Source organism: Chiroxiphia lanceolata, chromosome 1 (genome assembly GCF_009829145.1).
Source record: "Chiroxiphia lanceolata isolate bChiLan1 chromosome 1, bChiLan1.pri, whole genome shotgun sequence".
NCBI lineage: Eukaryota > Metazoa > Chordata > Aves > Passeriformes > Pipridae > Chiroxiphia > Chiroxiphia lanceolata.
The window spans coordinates 149173230-149197537 of NC_045637.1; the positions used below are offsets into that span (position 1 = coordinate 149173230).

Genomic DNA, 24308 nt, shown 5'->3' on the forward strand with positions numbered 1-24308 from the left:
GTTAAGACTCCACAGCTGAAATGGAAAACAATTTTTATGATAAACTTTTATTTATGGGGAGGTTGTCTCCTTTGTTCTGCACTGAACAAGGTTAACCTCTATTAGCAACATAATATTGATTTACCTGATTTATCCTTTGAAAGATTGCTAATCTTTATTAAGTTTCACTTGGCTGATGTGAACCACTTTTCAGTTCATCAGGATGATTTTTGTTAGGATCTTGTCCTGTAAAATATTCACAGCCTCAGCCATGTGTCAAATACAGCTCTTCTGTGTGTGTGAATATCCACATGCAGGTCCTGGAGCAAGGGACTTTCTCCTGGTGTTCTCCCACCTTGATTGAAAAGAATTTGCAAATAAATACTCTCTGAGTGCTGTAGCTCTTTGTTGCCAGCCTCTCTCAGGGCATTTTCAGCAGGACTGTATTAGGGAAGATGATCATTCATAGCTTAGAGATTACTTCTGTCTGTTTCTGAAGCATTGTGTCAAATCCTTCCAGTCCTGCTGACTTGAATTTCCCTGATTATTTAGCCTAGCAACAAAATCAGTTTTTAGCTGCAATAAATCTGTTTTATGAAGGCTGAAATACAGAAAATGGCATTTGAGCCTGTTTTGTTATCCATTTGTTCTTTTTTAACGCTGTTTGTACAGACTTTTGTGTTTTTCTTCTTACTTCTAAAATATTTCTGAAACTTTGTTTGCCTTTTATATTGCACAGTGGTAATACTGCATGCTGTGCTTTTATCTCCTCTGATTTTTATCCCTGACAATTTATGCTGTTCCTTTATATTCATTAAAATGCCCTTGTTTCCATTCCTAATATGATTCTTTCTAGTTTCAGACCCTTATTACTGGCTGCTTTTGATGCAGTCCGTATTGTTTCTACTACATTTCCTATCTCTCCCCTGCTTTGGAATAGTTTGCCATTGTGCAAATTCCAGTACAATAACTGCCAGTCCTCCTTTAAATCGCAGTCTCAAGGGATTCTAGTAACAAGTTCAAAGAGTTTGTTTAAATTTGCTTTTCTTATTTCAGTTAATTGAAGATAAAAATTTGTTCTCCTTTCTGTACTGCTCTCACTTTCCCCCTTCCTTGGCACAGCGAGTGCTTCTTGTTACCACTTCCAGCCAAATCACTGTACACATTGAGATGTTTAAAATGGAGCCTGCCCTAATAGAGTGAAGTGTGAAGTAACTGCTCTTCTGGCACCCTCAACTTTGTGAAACAGTTGTCCTCAGCGTTTTCACAAACATGTTGGGCTGTTTGTTCTGTTATTTTGGTTTTCTATTAAACGTATGGATGATGAAGGCCTCCTCTTACCCTCAAGATACGTGCTCTGAAAGCTTCTGTTAGCTGATTCCAAAGACTTACCAGCTTCCCCAAATTTTTCTCTCCCAGCCTTTCCAGTTCCTTATTCCCTAGTTCCCATTCTCTGTTGCTTATGTGTTTGTTTCTACTCCAACTTTTTTCCTTCTCTGTTTTTTCCCTTCCTTGTAATAAAAGTGAGTATTTTTTTTCTTGCTGTGACCCACTGAACCACATGAGACCAGAACTTCACTTAGAAATGGGCCAGATGCTTTCCATTGTGAGGAAAGGCTTGGGAAAGGGAATTTTGAAATAAAATTCAAAGTAAAAATTGCTGCTCGTTTCAGTTCCCCTAAATTTTGCCATTTGTAAATCGGGCTAATTCATGGCTGTTGCTTGTGTTTTGTATTGATGAGTGGCATGGCTGTAGCCAGCAATAGTGTTCTGGCACATGAAGCACTTGGCTTCTTGTCTGTGCTTGTGAGAAACCTGACAGGGAATGTTTGGAGTCACTGGTCACTGTTGTCCCCATTGTCAGATGATTCCAGCAGTTGCTCGGGCAGTTTTGCCCCAGACCTGCCACCACTTTGCCGAGCAGTTCTCAAGGCTGGCCCAAGGTTTCATGTGGGCCACACATTGTTCCCAGCGTAGTTTGCATGTGGCTGCTTTGTGTGGGAGTTTGGGAATTAGATAGCATGGATGGAGGCTGCTCAGTGCTGGTCGGCCTCAAGGCCAGCATCACCAGCTAAGTTTAATTTACTGGTGTAACTATAACTGGTGTTTTTGTTTTGGTTTGTTTTGGTTTTTGTGTTTTTTTTTTTTTTTTTTTTGAGGAGGAATTCAATGAATCTGATAGAATTATCATCTGTTTTACTTTCAGCCTCCTGGGCAAACACTGTGCCACAGTTAATGTTCTCTAACCCATGGGGATGCAAGTTTAGGAAGAACAGCTCACAGCAGAATTGCTCTAGAGGGAGCAGAGGAGATGGGATGTACAAGCCATGAGGCTCTGGGAAATGCTGGCTTTCAGTGCTACTTCTGACACACAATGTTTCCAGGTTCCCGTTTTGCGTAATTAACCCTGCATCGGGCATCCTGGTAGAGAGTTACACAAATGAAAGTGCAAAACAGATTCAGCAGGAATTTTAATTTATTTTTCTGCCAGTGTCTTTCAGAAACCCTTTAGGAGACAAGTGGGCCCAGAAATGGGAGGGTAACTCAAGAAATAAATGATCTGTAAGCAAGATTATTTAAAGAAATTATCCCTAAGGTCTTTCACGTAGCAGTAAGTGCTGTCTCATAGCTCACTGTGCTGTTGCCTCTTTCTGTAAGGGAATGGGAGAGTATCCTTTGTCCTGTGGTGTGCTGTGAACAGCTTGGAGATACATTACTTTGTTACCAATATATTTGTTGGTAAAGAATAAATACAAAAGCTTGGTAAATTGCCTCATATTTTGTGTGCTCTTTATGTGGTCTTCTCAGATAAGGCTATGCTGGTAGAACAGAACAGAGAAAGTACTGTTTGTGTGTGAACCTACTTTATGGACAAGCAGAAAATCTTGATCTCAAGGCTCGTTAACCAGACACTGTCAGTGGGGGGTTTAAATTACTGATAACTTAATGTAAATAAATATTTGTTTAGGAAAATTTTCAGTTTACTTTTTTCGATTCATGTGTCTCTTTTTATTTTACTTGCTTTAGACTGTCTTGATAGGCAAAAAGAACCTGTTTTTAAATTGTTAGCTTGACCATGTTATTTTAAAGCCTTTTTTTTAGACCAATGAGATTTTCTTGTCTATACTTAGTTAACGTGCTCACACTTAGAAAAAGTGAAGTCATAACTGTCTTGGACATGTTTAAACTTGTTGAGTTGAAGCTTCAGCTCTCAGCTATCCTGTGTCTTCTCGAGTGCACTGTTTTCCTTGTGTAGTTAGAATTTGGGAAAGTATTGTGATAGGCGTTGGTTAGCGGGCTTTTATCTAAAGACTATAAATGTAGTTAGATGAAGTTGTTGAGTTTTTCTGGCTTTTTACTCTCTCTCTCTTTTTCTTTTTTTTTTTTTTTTTTTCTTTTTTGTCACCCAATATGTAGCCTGAGCTGAACCTGGGGAATATACAGTGACCACATCATGTGGTGTGGGAGCATATTCCATAACAGCCATTAGTAATGGGCCTTGGGGACAGGGCAGAGACTGAATTCTAGCTCCTGTAGTCATGCCACCCAGGTTTATTTTCTAGGAGTACTGTCATGGTCTAGTTTCTGTCTGAATTGTTTTCTTTAAAAGCTTTAAAGGAATAATTATATTTATTTTACTATTTTAAAGGAGCTTACTCATGAATAGGAGGAGTAAGTGTACACAAATTCTGCTGAAGTCTTTATGCTTAGTCAGAAGAGAGAGGGAGGTATCTCTGAAATGCAGTTTTGATGAAGTTGGGTCTGAACAAGGGCCATCAAGTAGGAAATACTAGACAAAGATGTTTAGGTGTGATTTAGGCAATCTGAATATCACCTTTATGCCCTGATGTCTGTTCTCTGTACTTGGCGTAATTTATTTCAAATAGGGTCCCCCCATCAGATTTCAGCACTGTGTATAATTGCACAGCTATGTAAACAAGGAATTGAACTTCAAAATGTTTGTAAACCATTTTGGGAACTGACTCTGACCTGCTTAGAGCAGGAGGTTGGACTAACTGACCCCTGAAGTCTTTTTCTATTTGAGTTATTGTATGCTCCTGTTCTGTGAGCAAGCCCTCTCATGGTCGTGTCCATTATTTATGTGGTACCCATTGCTTTTACACAGTGAATGATGTGTAATAACCTTTATTTTGTAGGTGTTTTTGTGTATTATTTCTTGAAAGAAAATAATTTACTAAATCTCTTTGTTTCATTGTCTGCATTCCTTATTCCCTTTGTCGCCTGATACTTGCTTTATCTATTAATCTGTGTGATTCCACATATTCTAAATAAATTATTTCTTCCTTACCATGTTGGGATTGGTTTTTTGTCAGAAATGTGTCACTTGGCACTCCAGATTTTCTTTTTAAAGAGTATATTTGAAAGTTTATCTTCTAGAAAAGGGTAGGGCTATTTTGATTATTTTAAAGCAAATATGTCAGAATTTATTTTCTCATTGGATTTCCATCATGCACTGTTGAAAGCAGTTTTGTCCTGCCTGTGCTAGCAGCTAACAATGCATGTCAGTAGCAATGAGTCATTTTTTAATGGCTTGAGAGTGTTTAGTTATTGTCTATGCTCTACCTCTTCTCTTTTTGCATCTTCTTTTCATCTTGGGGTCTTTTCATCCATATTGGTTTTTAGTCCTTTCTGAATTAATTCGCTCACCTTTTTATTTCTTTTTCTCATAAAGAAAATTTTCTTCAGGAACTGTAGTGATAGGACAAAGGGGAATGCCTTCAAAATGATAGAGGGCAGGTTTAGATCAGATGTTAGGAAGAAATCCTTTACTGTGAGGGTGATGCGAAACTGGAACAGGCTACCCAGAGAGGTGGTGAGAGCCCCATCCCTAGAAACATTCAAGGCCAGGTTGGAGGGAGCTCTGAGCAACCTGGCCTAGAGGAAGGTGTGGCAGGGGGGGTTGGAAATGGATGATCTTTAAGGTCTCTCCAACCCAAACTATTCTGTGATTCTAAAGGATACTACATTATCATTTTAGTTATGTAACAGAGTTTACCACTGGCAGCGCTCAGCAATGGTGTAAAACACATGGGTCATGAGACTGTCTCTTGTGCAGTGTTTCTCTAAGAAAGCACCACGTGCTGTGCAGCTTCAATGCCAGGTAAAATAGCACTGTTGGAAAAGCAAAGAGGTGACTAAGGAGATCTGATTCCCAGAGGTAATGCAAGATTTGAAGACCTATATTTTTTTTCTTTCAAATATTTTGGTTTTGAAATGCTTTTTAGCCTGATATAGCCTATGCTTCTCCATTGGTATCACCATTTGCCTTGTGGCACTGGACAGTGGTGACATTGTATAGCTCCCTTGTGAGAGTGAGCTCAAGCTCAAGTTCAAGCTCCCTTGTGAGATTTGTGCTGATGCTCTGCAGGTAAATAACAGCCATAGAGGCAAGAGGGGACACTGCGGCTTGTTCTGAAGGGTTTTTACCTCAAATTCATATTCATCAGTCAATCAAATGTAGTAGTAGGCTTTGTCTGCCATCTCTGTCACTGGGACGGTAGCCTTTGGCCGAAGCATGGAAAGACATCAGGGAAGAAGGACACCTTGAGCCTTTTGAGTTTTATTTGCCAAAACTTGTCAGTCAAAGCCATAATAAGAGAAAGAATTTGATGTTTTCTATGTGGAAAGCTATTTCAATTACCTAACTTACATTACTGTTCAGATTTTATTTCTAAAAGCGAGCTTGCTAGATATGACATCTTAGATGTAATGGCTTTAAATCAAATTTATCATAGTATGTTAATGTGGGCATGTAGTTAATACACCAAATGTGTTTCTTGGCTGTGTGACATGCTGCCAGCCTATCCTGGGGTCCAGATATGATCTGGTTCATGCTCACAAGAAGAGAGAACAGGGAAGAGGAAATACACCATTTGGAACCACTTTGGAACCTTTATTTTTATTTCTTACTTCTAGCAATGGAATCTATCTCTAGAGACTTAGTACAGGTTAGAAACTAAGACCTTCCATACCTCTTCAAATGCAATAAAAAAAGAAGTCAGTCGTCTTCTGTTTAATCCTTTGGCATAGAAAGTGGAATTTACAGAGAAACTGTAAACAGGAGAGGGTGGTTCAAGTTTCTATGTAGCATGGAAGCATAAAGGGGTGCTAGAAGGTAAAATGCCTTTACATTTCAGTAGGATTGCCACACTAAGGAAAAATATTTGCATTTCCTTTTCTGCTTGTTGTCCTTTTGTAGCTTGATACTTAGGGCTTAATCTTGAGTTGTTTTGATTATAATATAATATTCTTAAAAATCCATTGATGATCTTAGACATAGATCAGCAGAAGTTAGGAAGAAGCAAATGTTTAAGACAGAGAAACACATTTTTGTGCTCTTAATAGATCTATCTTTGTATGTTGTAAAATGAATGAAGTAACAAATCAGATGTATGACCTAGCAAGAGTAACCTAGTAATACTTCTGGTGTGAAGCCCATGTCTCTTATTTGTCTATGTGTTGCACCTGAAATTCTGATTGGAATATATTGGAAGTGGTGACTTAATGTGTTTCTGAATTTCTCTTGGTTGCTGTGAAGAAACATTCTCCAAAAGTTAGGAATTGTAAATAGGGCCTAATGCAAAGAGATACTGTGTGGTTCACTCAATGTGTCTTGATTAACTCAAGAGTTGTATCCTTGAGTTAATCGATTTGAGCTTGGAAAAAAACAGTCTACCATATGTATAGACATAAGTTTTTATCTTAATCATTAAATCTATCACTTCTGTTGCTTACCAAAAAAAAGAAGTCTGTCTTAGCAGGGGCGACTGATCCCATTTTCCCCATGTACATTTTCTTGGCAGAGGCATTGGCATTAAACAGTTCCTGCCTTGCCATCCCGGCGACACACGTTTGTGGAGACGTGTGAATCGGGGCAGGGAGTTGCTGCAGACAGAATTGCTTTGCCTTTTCTTGGTGTCCAGCCCCACTGCTTCTTGCTGGGTTACCCTGTAGCAGGATCAGTCCATGTGTCTGGTTCACAAAATGATCCAACATACAGGTGAACGGGAACAGTTCGGAGGCTGGGAAGAAGAGGTGTGGGGTGGGATCAGCTTCAGTTAGAACTGCTGCCCAAGTTGTTCCTTTAGCTCCTTGTGGAATCCTACTGAGTGCAACTTATGGGTAGTTTGTGTGGTGTCAACATGACTGGTGTTTGGACCATGTCTGACTGTGCTGTAGTAAAATTACACTTTGTCCTTCCTAAGATTTTCATGGTAATTAATGTTCTTTTACAGTAAAAGAACTAAATCTCGCCTCTGATGTGATGGAAAATGCATCTCTGTTCAAAACTCTGGGGAAGAAGGCAGCCAGCTAATATGGCTTCATACCTGTTAGCTTGCATCTTGGATCACGTGAACAGCTGGGAAAAGTACTGAGAGTAATTTAATATTATTATTTTAACCAGCTATTATTAAATTACAACTTGTCTTGTTTGTGCTAACATACTTAAACTTGTCAGGTGACCCATTACCTGATATGTTAAAACCTGCATTTTTTAATGGAGTGTAACATTTGAAAATATCTGCAGGTTTGAGGTACAGCAGCACAAACAGCCCTGTGAACTGATGTAGCCTCAGTCATGGTGCTGGGGTGTCACCTCAGACAGTACTGCAGCCAGGGTTGGAGAGGAAGCTTATCAAAATAGGCCATTATGGGACAGATGACACACTGTAAACTTGGTGCTCCAGCCTTGCTCAACCTGCCGAGTCTAAACAGAAAAACTCATTTAATACAGTTTGGGAGATACACAGCGTCTATCTGCTGTTTGGTATCTCCTTTGGTTTAAGAGGAGCTTAATCTCAGAATAACTCGTTAGAAAAATGTTTAAACTCTGGATGTCCAAGAGGGACTTGTCCTGGATGAACCCAAAGGACTGTTGAGTGCCAAAGGGAATAGGCAAAGTGATTAATGTTTCAGTAGTGGCTTCACAATTCACCACTTGTTGGTTGGACCAAAGCAACCCACCCTTACTGCAAAATAAACCCCTGACATTTACCATCTCTGCTAAGGTTTAGACTGACATATTTAACCTCCTCATTGCAGCAGACTGAGTGTGCTAATACGTGTGGTTACAGAGATGTGCTGATAAGCTGTAGCTTGATAGCTCCTTGTAGCCAAATATATTTATGTGTCCGTACCTGTACTAACATGGCACAATGGCTCTTATACAATAGTTACTTGTTTCAGAGTAAACACCTGGAGATTTTTTCATGTAAGTGCTTTCTTTTTAAAATTTTATCTTCATCTCTGCAGAATTGGTTTGATAAAAACTTTCCTGTAGGCCAGGCACCTGGAGTGTGTTTCAGCTGGAAATGTAAGGAGAGGCAGTGTTGGTCCACTCCCTCTACCTGGATAGATCCTGCTGTGTGAATCAGTGTGGGAATTTGGGCTCATTTTGTTCTCAGAAGTGAGATGGTCTTTTTTAAACTCCTCGTTGCATTTATTGAGAATGTCTCTAACCAGTACTGATAAGGCAATACTGAACTTACTTGCTTGTCCACAACAGAGAATGCCCAAGGTTAAGTATGTCCAGTTGCAGCTCAGTGTGACAGAAGAGAATTTGATAAAAAAAAGTACTGAGATGAGTGAGAAAGTAGACATAATGCATGGTCTTACTTCTCTTTGTCAGACCAGTCACATTGTTGTCAATGTGTCAACCTGTGTCTTGCAGATGTCTGATACCTAAACAAATTTTAAGAAAAACTTAAGACTGACAGAAGCAAAGCATTACACAACAGCTGCTTCGGGGTTTTTGCGTGAAGGGAAGTTGAACAAAGGCAGTTGTGTTACTACTCAAATTGGCAGACCGATTGGTTTGCAAGTATCTATCAATACCAGTGAAGTGACACTTGCGTAATGTTTTCTTGATTTGTTTTTCTCTCTAGAGGAGAAGAAGAAAATTGGCAGGGAGCATTTGAAGGATTAGGAAAGAGCCGTTTGTAGATGGACATTTGTCAAGTTTTGCTTTCTTAGTTCGTCCGTTCCAGATTCTTTTGGAGAAGTGTAGAGCAGCCTGAAAAATGTTGGGGGGGGGGGAGGAAGGAAAGCTAAATCACAAAATACTAACGAAAAACACAAGACTAAAGCACAACTTTCACCTCAACATGCAGAAGAACTTCTTTACATTGAGGGTGTCAGAGCACTGGAACAGGCTGCCCAGGGAGGTCGTGGAGTCTCCCTCTCTGGAGACAGTCCAAACCCACCTGGACACGTTCCTGTGTCACCTGCCTTGGCAGGGGGAGTTGGACTGGATGATCTCCAGAGGTCCAACCCTTCCAACCCTAACAATTCTGTGAGGGGAGAAAAAAGAAAAAAAAAAAAAAAAAGGCGACCCCGAAGTCCCACCTTAATCTTCAGGGGTGAAACCCTGGTTTTCCCGGAGCAGCCCCAGGAGCCGAGGAGGGGCCGCCGGGGAAGCGGCCGGCGTCGTCTATGGAAACGTAACTTTTGGCTGCGCCGCTTTGTTAAATGGAAAAGTGCGGGCGTGGGGGGAAGGGAGGGAGGGAGTGAGGGAGCGGGAGCGCTCGGGAGGCGCTCCCGGGCAGGGGCTGCGGGAGGCCCGGCCGCGGCCGCCCCGGGCCGTGCGGGGCCCCGCGGGGTGCGGGGCGGGGGCCGGGCCGGGGGCGCCGCGGGCGGGGGCGCTGCGCCTCAGGCGGCCGCCGCTCCGCCTCCCGAGCGCGGGCGGCCCCGCTCCTGCCGCAGCGCTCCGGTCCGCACATTGGCGGCGCCCGGCTGCGTCGGATCTACTTTCTCTCTCTCTCTCTCTCTCTCCCTCGGCTCTTTTTTTTTTTTTTTTTTTCCCTCCTCTTTTTTTTTTTTTTTTTCCTCCCCCCCTTTCCCCTCCCCTTCCCCCCCCCCCCCCCCGTTCCCCTCCCCCTCCCTCCCTCCCTCCCTCCCTCCTCCTCCGCCGGCGGCCCCAGCCTGGTTCGGGGAGGATCCCGGAGCCGAAGTTCCGCGGCGATCGGGGCTGTGGCGCATCGCTCCCCGGCGGCGCCGCCATGGGGGGGGCCCTGTAGAGCCGCCCGAGGCCCCGGGGCAGCGGCCGGGGGAGCTGCGAGCGAGCGGCACGAACATGGCAGACCGCGGGCACTGCTGAGCATCACCGCCGTCCCCGCTCCGCGCCGCGCTCGGGCCCTGACATGTAAATAACTTCTCTTCCCTCCGGATCCGCGCCGGTGCCAGCCCCTCCATTTTCCAGAGGGGGATTTGCGAGCGGTTCCGCGGCGCTGGGCGATGTCGCGCAGAGCCGGCTCGCCGGGGGTGAGTACGGCGGGCGCTGAACTTCTTTGTATTGGAGGGCAGGCGGTGACAGCGGGGAAGGGGCTCCCCCGGGGACGGGGGGACCCGCCGGGACCGGGCGGAAAACTTGGCGCCGCTGACACACTGGGAGAGCGAATTTGACGCCGTTTGGTCAAAAAAAAAAAAAAAAAAAAGAAAAAAAACCCCCACCAACCCCCCCCCCCCCCCAAAAAAAAATAAACCCAACCGGACCCGAGTCCAGACGTGGGTGTAAGAGGTTCAAGTTACACGCTCGCTGGATAATCCTCGGCCGTTTGCTAAATAAAAATAAGAAAAAGGAGGGTGGGTGGGTGGGAGAAACAGCCACAAAAGCCCTGCTCCATCTGACCCGGGCATCCGGTCATCGCTGCCCTGGGTACACCTACACACGTGTGCCCGCACGGACGCGCTCGTATTCTTTAAAAAAAATAGGACTTTTTATGGTTATCTATAGCACAACTGTTATTTTTTCCCCCTTTTTAAATTTTTTTTTTTTATCACTTTCACTTCCTGATGTAAATTCTGGACTGATGGAAAATTGAGATAGGATTCCTTTTCCTGTTATATTTTGAAGTATTCTGTGCACGCTATTTTTTGAGGAGTGTGCCATTTTAATTTCACATGGTTTCAAAGCATGTACCTTTATAGTGTTAATTTTAGGTGATCCTCCCAGCTGCCTTTATCTGTAGTTCTCAACTGAAAAAAAATTAAAAACACTTTTAAAAATATACTGTATTTCTAGCGCGTAATGGGTGGTCAGGCCATCCTATATGATGATTTTTGTACGAGCAGTGAGCAAATAGGTCATAAGTCAAAGTAAGTGTTATGTAACTGGCTGGCTTTAACAAACTTGGTACAAACTGTAAAGAAAAAAAAGTATTTTTTTTTTTTTTTGGACAATATGAGAGGCTGGCTATCCCTTTTTCCAGTAGGAACTTTGTAGCAGGTTGATTTAAAAAAAGCAACCAAACAACAAAACAACCTACGCTTTCAAAATATGAACCAGTTTGCGTAGTGTTTTGTATTTTTCTGAAAAACTGTTTTAGTCTTGTGTGTAATGCTGGATACTAAACACGAGATACTCACCAGTGAATCATTAGTTAACACTGTAACCAGATTCTTACATAATTGAAAAACGTTCCTGAGTTAGTATATTTTATTATTCAACTTCACTGTTTTCTAGAATAGCTTTATTTGGCATAGAGTTGTTGAAAGAACTGAAGATCAGTATGAAAATGATTTTGGGCTTTTTCATCTGAAGAAGTAAAGCAGCAGTGGGTTCATACTCCTCTTGCAAAACTGAAACAACTAGGCAGACATTTACAGATTCTCTGTGACTCTGTACAATGCTGTGTATTGAAGTACACGCAGCTACTACGCTGGAGGTTGCATGGAGGGGTCTTTGTGCTGTCTGTACATCATGGTGATGGTATTCCATGGTGTTTGATGTTCCTGCACAATCAAATACACTCGCTGCAGAAAATAACTGCAGTTCCCAGAATGTTCAGTGCAAATATTTTAACCATCTACTTGTAAGACAGTGGCAGGGGACGAGACGGACTTTTCTCAGTGCTGTGGGATCTATGTGAGCTGTTCAGTAACTTCACTGATGACTACTGCACATTTATTTTTAAACTATTTAGTTATGCATCCTTTACTGCTTCGTTGTAAACAGCCTTTCTTTTGACAATAACTTGGAGCTTGAGCATCTGTAGTTTTTAATTGCTTGCCTCACTTTCAGGTCGTCTTTGTAGACTGTGTTACGACTCTTCTTTTGTTGTATCTGTTATGTGCAAAGTAATACCTAATATTCTGTCAGCAATAAATCCAGATGCTTTTTGGGCAAAATACTCTTTTTTTTGTTTGTTTGTTTGGATTGTTATTTAATTTTGGTATAATTATTTTGTCAGACTCCGCGCTCAGTTGACTTATATCCTTTTTTTTTCCCTATTTTTTCCTTGCCCGTTTTTTTCTTATTTTCTTCTCTATTTTTCTTTCCCAAGCAGAAACTCCTGCAGAGTTTTGGCAAAATGTTCTTTGGGAGTTGTTTGTTTTTTTTTTTTTTTTTTGGAGGGGAGGACGCATTATTGTAATTTACATAATATACCAGTAGAAAGTAGTTGCATCATGTACAGTTTCTTAATGCGACCGTTCACTGGACTTGCCTGAAAATGATCTCTTAAGGGTAAATGGCTGAGCAAAAATTAAAAGCAGCCATGTATTTATTTCTGCTTTTGTTTCAGGCTAAAAGGACCATTCAGCATGTGCTTTACAGGGTATTTCCAGACTGAAATTTATTCAGCTATTTAAAAATAATGGTAAAAGGATTCTTTTATCACCACTGCTTTCAAATCTCACAGTTTTGCAATTCTGGTTTCCTGTTCTCGAAGTGTGGATAGAAAACTCTTAGTGTGGAGGAGTATATACTTTGTATACCATTTAGTATAAAATAGGAAGCCCAAGAAGAAGAGGGACTGGCTCTAGAATGTTGTCAAAAGCACACTCTAAACAAGCTGAAAGATACTTTTTTGTTTTATTTGGGCTGTTCCAATTTTAGTAATTACTAAGGCTTCTGGAGGCTCTGGGACGTAGCATGTTTGCAGAAAGAACTATTAAAAACCAGTTTGACAGTGGGCCTTTAGCTAGTCTTTTATAATTCTGTCTTTCCTCTGTGAAATCCTTTTGGCATGTTGTGGTTCTCTGGCAGCATCCCAGCATGTGATATCACAGATATCAGATGTCTTCTTGCGATTCGTGGCATTTGCTGTGCCACAGTGGTGCTCCCTGGGATGGCTTAGGTGAACCAGGAAATGTCATGGAAATTCGGTAGGGAAAGCTGTGTGGTGGAGAGACAGTCACGTGGCTCAGGGAATAGGTGAGCACCTTCTGTTTGAGAGTGTTCACATCTTTGTGTTTGGTAATCTGATGGGGAATGTGTTCAGCAAACAGATGTGTCTTTTAGTGGTCTTTACAGATTTTTTTTTCCCTGACGTCTCAGATATAGATGCATATCAAAATGAGTGGCAAAACATCACAGTTAAGCTTTGCCCTTTGGAAATATCTCTGATTAGAAAAATGGAGCATAATTATACGTGGCCTTGTTAGGATTTATTTTCATCTTGAAGTTGAGGTCCAATGCCAGCCATAAGCACAGATGATATCACACGTATAGAGGACATTTGACTCCTCCATAAGATCTGTTGGAAGTTAGTCATAGCACACTGTATTTCTGTCTGTCTCTTCAGTGAGAGTCTCCCTCTTGTCTGTATTCACTGGTGAAATGTTAAGCACTAAGTTGTGACTTGTGATGGTGCTTTTGTAGCATAGCTAGAAAATAAAAGATTCCACGCTGGCTACTTTGTCCCATGTTTTCATACTGGTTTCCAAGCATTGAAAGGTGATTTCTTGAGGAACATTGCTTAATTCGACACAGAAGATGAAGGCATAGAAAAGAATCTGCTTGTGTATTTGTTTGTTTAGTCAGGACTTGTAGTTCTTGGGTATAATTCAGTTTCAGGAATGAATTCTTTGTTTTAGATGGAGCTCAATGTGTTCCTCCTAACCACAAACACTTCCATGTTGTTGTTACTCTAGATCTCCCTTTCTCTTTTTATTTTTTTCCTTATCCCTGTTTTTAATTTCTGGGCCCCAAATGTCCCAGTGGTGTAAAAAGACAATGTAGATGGCTTTTGGAAAACTCTGTTTGGGAAGAAGTACATGGGAGAGCAGGTCGTTATTGCCTGATTTATGGTTTGGCTTCTGCCCCAACCATCTTACAATCTAAATAATACTTCTGCCCCCTCTTAGCATCTAACATCAGGTACCATAGAGAAAAATGGGACAAACTCTGAAGAGGGCAGTTATGGGAGTAATCATTCTGTGGGAGATCTGTTTGAGGTGGGATTAGACCAGGAGGAAAGGGAGCTGTGTTTTTCCCAGAATTCAGAAAACCTCGAACAGAATTCTTATTTATGCTTATAGTTCTGCAGAAATCTGCCTTCTTTGAATCAAGTGACTTGTGAAGATACCGAGTTTGACAGAATTTGAAGGCTTTTTCCAAGCATGAGGAACAGGGTGAAAAGATCTGACGTATTTGGCAGAACAAAGAGGATGGGGTAGGGGGAAGGGATGGGATGGATGGGACTATACAGGGATGGCATAGCAGGAGCAATAAGAAGGACTAAGGTTGGAGCTTTATTTGCCCTTATGCTTGAGCGAGGTGGTTTTGTCAGCACAGTCTTGTAGCACCATTGAGAATGAGTTTAACAAGCAAGAAGGTGGTCAAGGAGGGTGATGAGGGAATGAATGAGTCTAGAATATTTTCTAATGTTTTCAAAAGTTACTTGATCTGGATCAAGTAATAGGTGTTGTCACTGCCATGTCAGCCTTGCCTTGTGTACAGAAGGTTTAGTCGCAGTTGTGGCAGAAGTCATTCAGTGTGTGTTCAGAACTGTCATAAAATGGAGGTTGGGGTTGAGCAGTAAGTACTCTATTAACCTTTGACAGTCTGTTCTCGTTTGAAAAATTTGACTTTGGCTTTGCAATATTTTAGCAGAAGGCTAATTGCACATAAGAAGGGGCACAGAAGCAAGGTAGAGGGCTTTTGGAGGAACTGTGCATTTGCAGTACTCAAAAAAGAGGAATCCAGAGTTACAGGAACATAATCTTTAAGGCAGATGGGATAGAGAGAATGAGGAGCATGGACTTCAGTCTTCTTCTTTCACCTTAATCCACCTTGGTGCAGTTGCTCACAGGCAAGCAGTGTTTATTCTTATGTCTATTTAGTCATCTTTTCCCTTCCATTTATCCCTTGTCATCTTTGTTTTCACCTTGTTAAAGGAAGTCAAGATTTTTAATTTAAGAAAAATAAACAGTTTAAAGAGCGATGTAAGGACAGCGTTATGCATCTCCAGAAATAGCAACTATTACAACTTGAAGTCTTGCTCTTGGAAGACAAGACTAATGACGAGGAAATCTGGAAGGTTTCTGAGGTGGTTTGTATGGATCAGAGTGCAGTCTTGCATTAATTTTTGAAACTGGGCTGGGGAGAGGATTCTGGCCTGTATATTTTGTTTAGTTTGTATATCAGTCGACAAAATGTAAAGTAGTTAAATGCATACTTTTTTCCCCTGGTATATTTGTCTTCAGGTAGTAAAATCCACCTACAATGATGTAAAATGTTAGGCTGTGAGGAGTTGGTGAGCCAATTATTTTTTTTCTTCCATTTTTCAGAAATGCATGTAGCTCTTGAATCTGTCTTGACGGCCATGGTTCAGTTACTGAGATGGTTGTGTCACTTTTCTGTAGAAAGTTTTGGAATCCTGGAGCTGAATCAGTGAATAGCTATTATTTTAGGCAGTTCTATTGCTTCCCTTGGGGATGTTTTGAAATCAGTTGACTCCTGTTTGGTGTGTTACTGGAAAGTCAGAGTTTCTGGACTGTGCTGTGCGTCCAGGGATTGCTCTGGCCAGTTGTGACATCCTCTGCATTTGCCCCTCTTGATGAAGGTGGTTGGCTGCTGTTTTCTCTGGTGATAGCTGAGAGAAATAAAGGCTAGGGGGAGGTAGTTCCCCTGACCAGTGATAGACCTACACAGAGTTCACATGTAAACCATCCTATATTATATTTATTTCTTTCCTTATGGCCTAATCTTCAATGTCTGCTGCTGCCAGCTTCACCAGTACTACAGAGGAGTTTTCATTATTGATGCCTCTGGACCTCCAAATAAAGAACTGCCAGTGAATAAGTACTGTATGGATTCATTTAATTATTAATCAGTGTGATAGGGTATTCTGTAAGGTACACAATTCCATTTCAAAGACAACTGAAGTCAATAGAAAGTTTTCCATTGAAATAAAATAGTCATGAGAGTAAACACTAATCAGTACAAGTAAGAATTCGATAATCCAGACTGTTGTGTATCTGCTGTTTTGAATAGTGCTAACTGATTGCTGCTCTGCACGATCAAAAAGTGTGGGGAACAGGATGTTTTAGAAAAAAAACAAACCAGGCATTGCAGAATAGTTTTTCATTCTTCAGATTTCAAGAAAATGTGAGAACAGTTTTCTGTCAACTTAGATTCTGTGAAACAGTGCTAAGCTGAAATCATAACAATTATAAATTGCATAAACTTTTTGTTGATTTCTGTATTATCTTTTACTGGCCAGTTAGTCATGTTTTACTCCCACTGCTTTCCAGAGACTGACAAGAATCACAGTTGAGTGCAAAGGAAAAAAAAGGGGGGGCAGTTCTAGACCACTCACAGAGAACTGGGTGTCTATGATTGTATTCTTCCTAAGCTAGATGTGTATGTCTTGGCCCTGAGACCCAGCCTACCATCTGATACTCAGTTTAATCAAACACAATCAGCATCTGAAAAACTGATAGTATGTGTCAAATTTTATCAGAGCGATGTAGGGCTGAATAATCTTGCACAAAGGACTCCACATCCTGTCCTTGCACTTCTCACCATCTCCTGTGCCAGAAGTTTCAGGCCAGGAAGCAAATAAAGAAGAGCTGCTTAGTTGGCTCTCCTGGTAAGTAATATATATTTGTAGGTGAAGAGTAGGAGACTTTTTCTGGGGAAGGCCGTCTTGAAGGTCTCCTTTGTAATGGAAAAGTCTGTGATGGTTGTGGTCTCTTTACCAGGTTATAAGAGCAATTTTTTCTGATTGTTCTGTAGCATCTTCCGAGTGGGAAATTATTTGTGAGGAATTTGAAAGATGTGCTGTAGTGGTATAGTTAAAGGCAGAAAAGCAGCAGTGGTCGTGTTATGTTTCTTAAGGATCTAAGAGAAGCAAGGATGGGGGGGAGTGGTTGCATTTTATGTAAAACTGTTGTAACTGGACAAAACAGATGAAGCTTTCAGGCACACATAGGGGAAAAACGTGCTGTTTTTTTCACAGTGTCCAGCTGCCCCATGAACACATAGTGTCAGTACAACTGGAGTCCAAAATCAATTTGCAGTGGTTGCAACTTATATTGAAAGAAGACATATCTTGAAATAATGTCTCCTGTAATCTCCTCTCCAGTCCTTCCAATAGCCTCCTAAGCCTGCTAAACTCATCAGAAGCAAACTTTCTGCAGATCACTCTATACTCAGGTTGTACCTGAGCAGCAAAAGTGAAATTTGCTGACAGAACTCCATGCTACCCCAGTACATGCACCCCAAGACAGAACCACCCAGATCATGGGATTCTGCATAACACACTTTGTCTTTTACTAGGTTTCCTCATGAACGTTCACCACATCCTTATGGAAAGTGGATGGATGAAATTAAGCAACTTTTAGGAATGAGGATGAACCTGCCCGCAGTCAATGAACACTAACTGTTTTTCATAAAACTCCTTCCTTGACTCTTTGGTCTTGGCATTTGAAGATACATGCCAAATTTCCTCAGAAAGATAAACCTGAGTGCCAAAAATCTGGAGTTGTGGGATGACTCAAGTCATGAGCCTGACAAATTGACAAATGACAAAATATAATCATACTTTACTGTCTTCCTTGCACCCCTGCTCTAAACCTCACTGCTTTGTCTTCTGCAGATAATAAATTACTCCTTATTCCATCTCTTTTCCTCAGGAGCCAACCACCTTCAGAGCTTTCCCTCAGCCCTCTCCCTACAAGCAGAGGCCACCTGTCTTCTCAGATAGGTTCACAGCTTTAACTTTGAAGACTGGAGAATCTGCATAACATTCAAATAACAGCTTTTTGTCCAGGAGCTTATTTGTTACTTAACTATATTACTTGATCCGGGGTGGGAGGGGGGGCAAAATAGCCTTGCACAAATCTCTCTTGGTAGTCTTTAACTGACAACAAGAAGCAAAAAAAATATAAATTTCTATAAAAGGTAAGGTCAGAATGCTCATGGATTGGATATTATTTCAAATTAGAAGATAACAGCAAAATGTCATCTCACTTTCTTCAGTGGCATGACACATGGTACTTAGGTTATTTCTGGGGCTGTGCAAGGAATTTGGTGACTTAGGAGAATCCACTGAGCTGCCAGAAGAGCTTTGTGTTGCTTAAATACAAGAAAAATAGTTGTTTCTTGACTGTGAAAGCATCTTATGAAAAAGCATAGTTGTGAGACCTGAAGCTTGCTGTTTTTGAGGTTATTTTTTTACTGTGGTAGATAATGACCCGACTAAGGGATAAGGTATATGATCTTTTCAATACAATGTGGACAAAGATCCTAATAAGGCATCTGCTGAATGGGAAGGTATATAGGATGCTTGTGCATTTTCTTTGCTTCCCCACCCCCCTGCTTCCCACCATGCAGAAGTGATTCTCTGTGAGGCCACGTTAGAGCCTCTGGACGTCAGAAATCAGGAACCAGTCTTTTAGAGGAATGAAACTTTTATGAACCACTAAAGGCTGCATAATTATGCGTTCACTGTTCAGAGTTCAGGGTGTTGAATGCAGAGCTGGAAATGAAGTTCAGTGTTGTTAAAGATCAGTCTTTATGTGTGACAGTAATTTGGGCGATATGATGAGATTTGTTGGTTCAGAGTCTGTTTGTGAGATAATTTGGAGAAATTATCCATTTCACAACAGCAGCTGTGCTGGGTCAGACCAGAGATCTGGATGTTCCATCATCGTGTTTCCTGCAGTGGTTGACAGGAGAAGCCTTGGAAAGAAAATAAGAAAAAAGAGTAATTTTGTAATGATACTTCCACAAACCACTAACTGCGGAATGCTGGGAAAGAACTGTGGGATTTCTGGAGTCAAGGGTGGTATTGCTATGTTAGATCTCTTGAGCATTAGACTTCTCCTTTGAATGTGTCCAGCTTCTCCTCAGTCACACAAACTTGCAACATGCTGAGCATGGAGTACCACAGTTTAACTATGTGTTGTGAGCCTTTTACTTGGGGTTTTCTCGTACCTTCTACCTACCAGCATCAGCGCTATGTAGTAAGTGTTGGAAGAGACAGTAAATGCTAATTTTGTGATCACCTTTTCAGTGTCAATTGGATTATAATTATCAAGATGCATGAAAATGTATGTGTGAGAAAAACAGGGTTTATACTTTTCAAAGAGGTTCATGAATACCAAAGACCTGGTTGAGAGCACTAGGGTACAACAGTGAAATTTTATTTAAACTGAAAAAAATTCGTGTGTGTGTGTGTAACAGGACTGCTTTTTGAAGGCAGTAAGAGACAAATAGACTCCAAAAGCAAGATTTCTGGAGTGTTAACAAGTTTTGCTGTGGTAGTAAATTTTTTGACCTAAGGAATCACGGGATCTCATTTTCTGATGTTAAATGTCTGTTATGTAGCTTAGGATTTGATTCATTCTATTAGTTAAATAATATTTGTATTTGGTTAATGAACCTGTTTTTAATGTAGCATAAATTGACTTAATTATTCTGTGTAATATGTCTCCTGATAGAACTGGTTGTTAGTGAGTTAAGGTTTCACACTTGATCATGCTGATGTCTGTGGATCTACAGATCTTTAAAACCCCCAGTGTATTAATGCTGTTATCAACCAAGGCTGCTGCAGCAGCTTTATTTATTTTTCCTTCCTCAAGGGTACTGTAGTGCCCAGTTTGAGCATTAGCCACCAAATGCCAAGGTGGCTGTAGAGTAACTGCAGCAGCATTTCAGTATCTAATGGACCAGGTCACGTGCAAAGCCTCATTAAAATATGATTAAAGTATCCCCTTTTGTTTGCTCCATGGAGCCAAGCCCACGCTTTGCTCTGGACCCTCCATTATGTTTGTGCCGTGTGCTTTGAAATGTCTCTTGTTTGTGAGGCTGGTTGTTCACCCCCCAAACCCCAGCCCTGCCCAAACCTGCTGCCAAAGATGCAGCTGGCTTTGCTTATTCCTCCCTCCTCTTACATCCACCGATGATTAAATGCGAGTAAGTGAAAATGGTGTCTGCTTTCATTTAAACATAGTCTGCTAAAGACAAATACGAAATATGAAGCTTCTGTTGTTGTCTGGGGGTGTCTCCTGTTTTCCTATACCTCTTCTTTTTAACTACTGAAGGCTGGGGTGGGTTTCTTTTTGTTTGTTTGGGTTTTTTTTCTGGTGTTTAATTAATAAGCTAGTCTTACAGTTAAAGAACCAGCATAAATTATATTGGTAATTTGCCATGGCCACCTGTGGTAGTACATAAATAATGAGAGAATAACAAAAACTTAGGACTAAATTAAAAAATTAAAAGGATTTAGTTACGCTTTCTAAGACAAGCCTTCATAGCTCGTCTGGAAGTAGAAAAAAATGGGCCGTTCTTTTGCTTTATTTTTTTGTGGAACATGGAAATCAGTATGCTTTAAGCTCAAAGACTCGTAGCATGAATCCACAAATTTAATTTGTATCTTTGATCAGTTACAGCCTTGACAGTACCTGTGGACAGCATAAACTTAGGAGAAACATGGTGTAGTTGATCAAACCCTATGATCAGTGTAAATGACTGGAGAGGGACATCACACTTCTTGTTGGAATTTGAGCAAATGAAGAATATTATTTCCAAATCAACATGTTGCAGAGGAAGAAGGGGTAGCAAATGCTATATGAGTTCTTAGATCTGGCTTTTCTTTTGACACTCTGTGGAATCAGATGATTTGGCACTTGTAACTACTGTGGGTAAGAGGCGTTTATAAGAAATAAAATAAAATGTATATGTGGCAGTGGTGGGGGAGGCGTCTGTTCTGAAAACATCTGAGATGCTGGAAAGCGTGTCCCCAGTGGGAAAGAGAAATTGCATAGCTGGCACTGAGGCTCACTTCTTATGCTTATGTGGCCATATTTAGAAAAGGATCAACACTAGGAGCTGAATTATTAGAGAAGTGAGTGACTGAGGGATTGAACATAAAGGAAATTATTTCTATCTTGCTCCTTTGTTTGAGTTTGGCCAGACGATGCTGTGGGAGGGCTGCAAACTCCAGGCTCGCTGCCTGTGTGGAGTCAGTCTGGAGATGGGTTTCAGGAGGTAAATGCTTGTTTGAGTTGAAGCTCCACAGCTGCTGTTGCCTGGGTTTGTGGGTGGCTGCTTTCTCCCTGCAGGTGGGAGATGAGCAGGAAGGAACAAAAATGGTCCTCTTGACTTGGAAAAGTCTTGGAAGACCCAGCCCAGCACTTGATGGAGCGAGGTGCAGGCTGCTCTTACTGTATGTAGCCCTGTGGGAGGCTTCTGGTTTCAGTACATCTTGCAGATATTCACGTGTGTAAGTAAAGCAAACAACAGCCAATTAAGAACAAAAAGAAAAAAAAAACCCACCACATTTCAAAGAAGTTCTATGTATAAAAAAAGAAAGATGTCTTATTAACAAATACTTGACAGTACAGTAACATAGTTCATCACACTTATTTGCATCGATATGGCAGTTTTAGTTTATTGTGGTTTTGTTGCAGTACAACAGATTATCTAAATAAATTAATTTGAGGGGGGTATTAAAACAGTGCTTTTAAGGAGAAAGCCATGAGGAATGCTTTCAAAGTTTTTAGGAGCAGTTAAACTACCCTCCCCCTGCCTTTTTTTTTTTTTTTTTTAAGAAGTGGTTCTTTTTGTTACAGTCATCAAGTCTCATTTTGAAAGACTTATTTTTCTGGTTTTGGCAAAATAGTTGATCAGCACGACTGGCAAGGAACTTCCATGGAGCAACAAAGAATTTCTGTGCAGCTAAAAACTGTGTTTGAGGCCATCTTGGAGCACTTTGTGAGCTAGAGTAGAAACTCTCTGTGTAAGAAAAGCCATTCAAGTTAAGTTGCACGTTTTCCTCTCCAAAATTAGCATACCAGAATACTTCATTGCGGAGTGTTTAGAATACTTTGTACAAGAACTAACAGTAAGTTGAAGATTGCTAACTGAGGGTTTGTAATGATGCCAACTGACTTTTTTTTTTTTTTTTAATGAAAGCTTTGTATACATAACAGGATGAGTCATCACTGGAGAGTTCTGAAAGTGTTTGGCATCCTGAAGAATCCTTTTGTGTGTCTCTGCCGCACAAAAAAAGCGTTTTTGTCATGAAACTCTGCCTTAAGAAGTACTGCAATAACTGTAAGCTTTAGGGGGAGGCTTTCTAATGTGGCTCAAATCTTTACTTTCTATTATTGTTTTAAAAATATTTTGGTATTCTTAGATCTTCCTGAATAGTAGGGTGAAAATTTCCAAGTAGTTTGTTGGCTGTTATTTTTTTTTAGTAAGATGTAGCTTCAGACATACTTCTATTGTAAATTTGCTTTTAAAAGTTTTGCTTTACTTAAACAGGGTCCCTCTAGTAAACCCATTGTAGCCACTTATCTGAGTCACACTTATTTTAAGTACATTTTCTTTTGATACAGTTATGTGGAAGAACTGGGTGGCCTTGGTGGTTTTTGTTGTGTCTCTTTGAAACTAATATCTTACAAAGTTAAAGTTCTTTTTCCTGTGTGTGTTAAGAACATCATTAGTTGCTGTCCTCACTCAGAGCAACTCCTTGGTAAAAAGAAACAGAAACCTTTCTTACTAAGTAAGTAAGTAACATATCACACCACCAGTTGGCTCATGATTCTCCTGATGATGGGAAACCCAGTTTATGTAATCCTCAAGTGTGTGCAAGGCAGGGGAGATGGAATTTTGCAGCTGGTGAAATAGAGTAGCAAATTTATTTTTATGGGATTTTTAGGAACGGATGACATTTTTCAGAGATTTCCCCCCCCATTCGTTCTTCAGCAGTATATCTTCTAAGATGTGCTGTAATTAATATTAAAAACCAGTGCCATTGATGGATTCTTTCATGGCTTGTTGTAGTAATGATATAGATATATTTATTAGCTATTAAATTTAGCAGCTTTAATTTTTATTATTTCTTTTGAATGAACCTGAATATAAAATTTATGGCCAATGAACCTTGAAAGAAAGAATTCTTCTTCAGAAGAAGAATTCATGAAGAAGTCATCAGAATTTGTAGGTTTTCATCCAGGAAAAAAAAAAAAGCTTTCATAATAATTTTAGAACTGTATAGGCTTTTAATCCAAATGCTTTGAATGATACTGATAACAGAATGCATAAAAAACAAAGGGCTTTCAGACAGTCCTTGATGAAGCACACAGGTTAATTACTCAGCCCTGCACATGCAAGTGTGATGGTTTTGAGTCAGGCTCTCAGACTCATGTATTTTTATGTTACTGTGCACATCCAAGTCTAAGCATTTAAACTGTTCTTTGATTTGATTTGGAAGGGAAACAACAGAAATGTATTTAGCTAATAAAATTTGTCTTTGGTGACAGTTTTTATTAAGTTTTGAATGAACTCAGTGGCATTGCTAAGAGATGCTGTTTAATGATAGCACACTTTTTCTGTATTTTGGTTGTTTTTTTTTTAAATTGAAGGTCTTGTGCTGTGTGTTACCAACTTAGTGTTATTCTGCAATAAATTAAATGTTGGGGTGTGCTAATGTGGGGTGTGTCTGGTGAGACTGAATGCCACATTTGTTTTTATTTTCCAATGGAAGCTAAGCCTCAACTTTTGATTTCATTTTTGGAAGAGGTAAACCCTCAACATATCTGCAGATTGGACCATAGAATCTGCCATAACAAAATAAGGTGTTGGGGTGTGTCTGTGTCTAGGGAGGGTAAAATTTTTGGTGTTACTGTTAATTTTATGTTTCCCTGGCATCCTCTCAGAGCTCTTATTGGGAGGAGCTCTACTGCAAAATACTGTACTTTTCCCAACAAAACATTATTTCCAGCTGTTAGGATGAGGGAAGTATCCCTCAGGGACATTGAACCAACCACATTACCTTTACTGTAGGATCCAGATGCAAAGAAGAAAACCAATATTTGTTCCTTTATCAGATGACTTAATGTGCTTGTTTTGCAGCTTGTAGTCCAGAATGGGGCTTGAAATTTCTGTGTGTCTTAGATTTTCTCCCAAGTCTTTAGAATTAAAGTATCCTAGAATATCTGTATGCTGAATGCTGCAGCTCCTGGATGATGCTGTAGCTTTAAGTGTTCAGTAAAAAGGGGTGTCTGGTGGAATCTGTCATTGAAACAGAGCAAACACAGGTTGAGAGGAGATGGTGGTGAAGGTTACTAAAGGT

The 24308-nt window shown here is 40.6% G+C and overlaps 1 protein-coding gene across 10 annotated transcripts in view; it reads left to right on the top strand.

The window, feature by feature from the left end:
• The window catches only part of KMT2C (lysine methyltransferase 2C), a 194339-nt gene that overhangs the window by 8855 nt on the left and 161176 nt on the right, over positions 1 to 24308 (top strand). Inside the window, exon 1 of one of the 10 annotated variants that reach the window (XM_032692892.1) lies at positions 10008 to 10260. The exons of the other annotated variants lie outside the window; for them this stretch is intronic. The gene's annotated coding sequence lies outside the window, so the exon portion shown is untranslated. Of the gene's footprint in view, positions 1 to 10007; positions 10261 to 24308 lie in introns of those variants that run through there. 10 annotated transcript variants of the gene reach the window in all.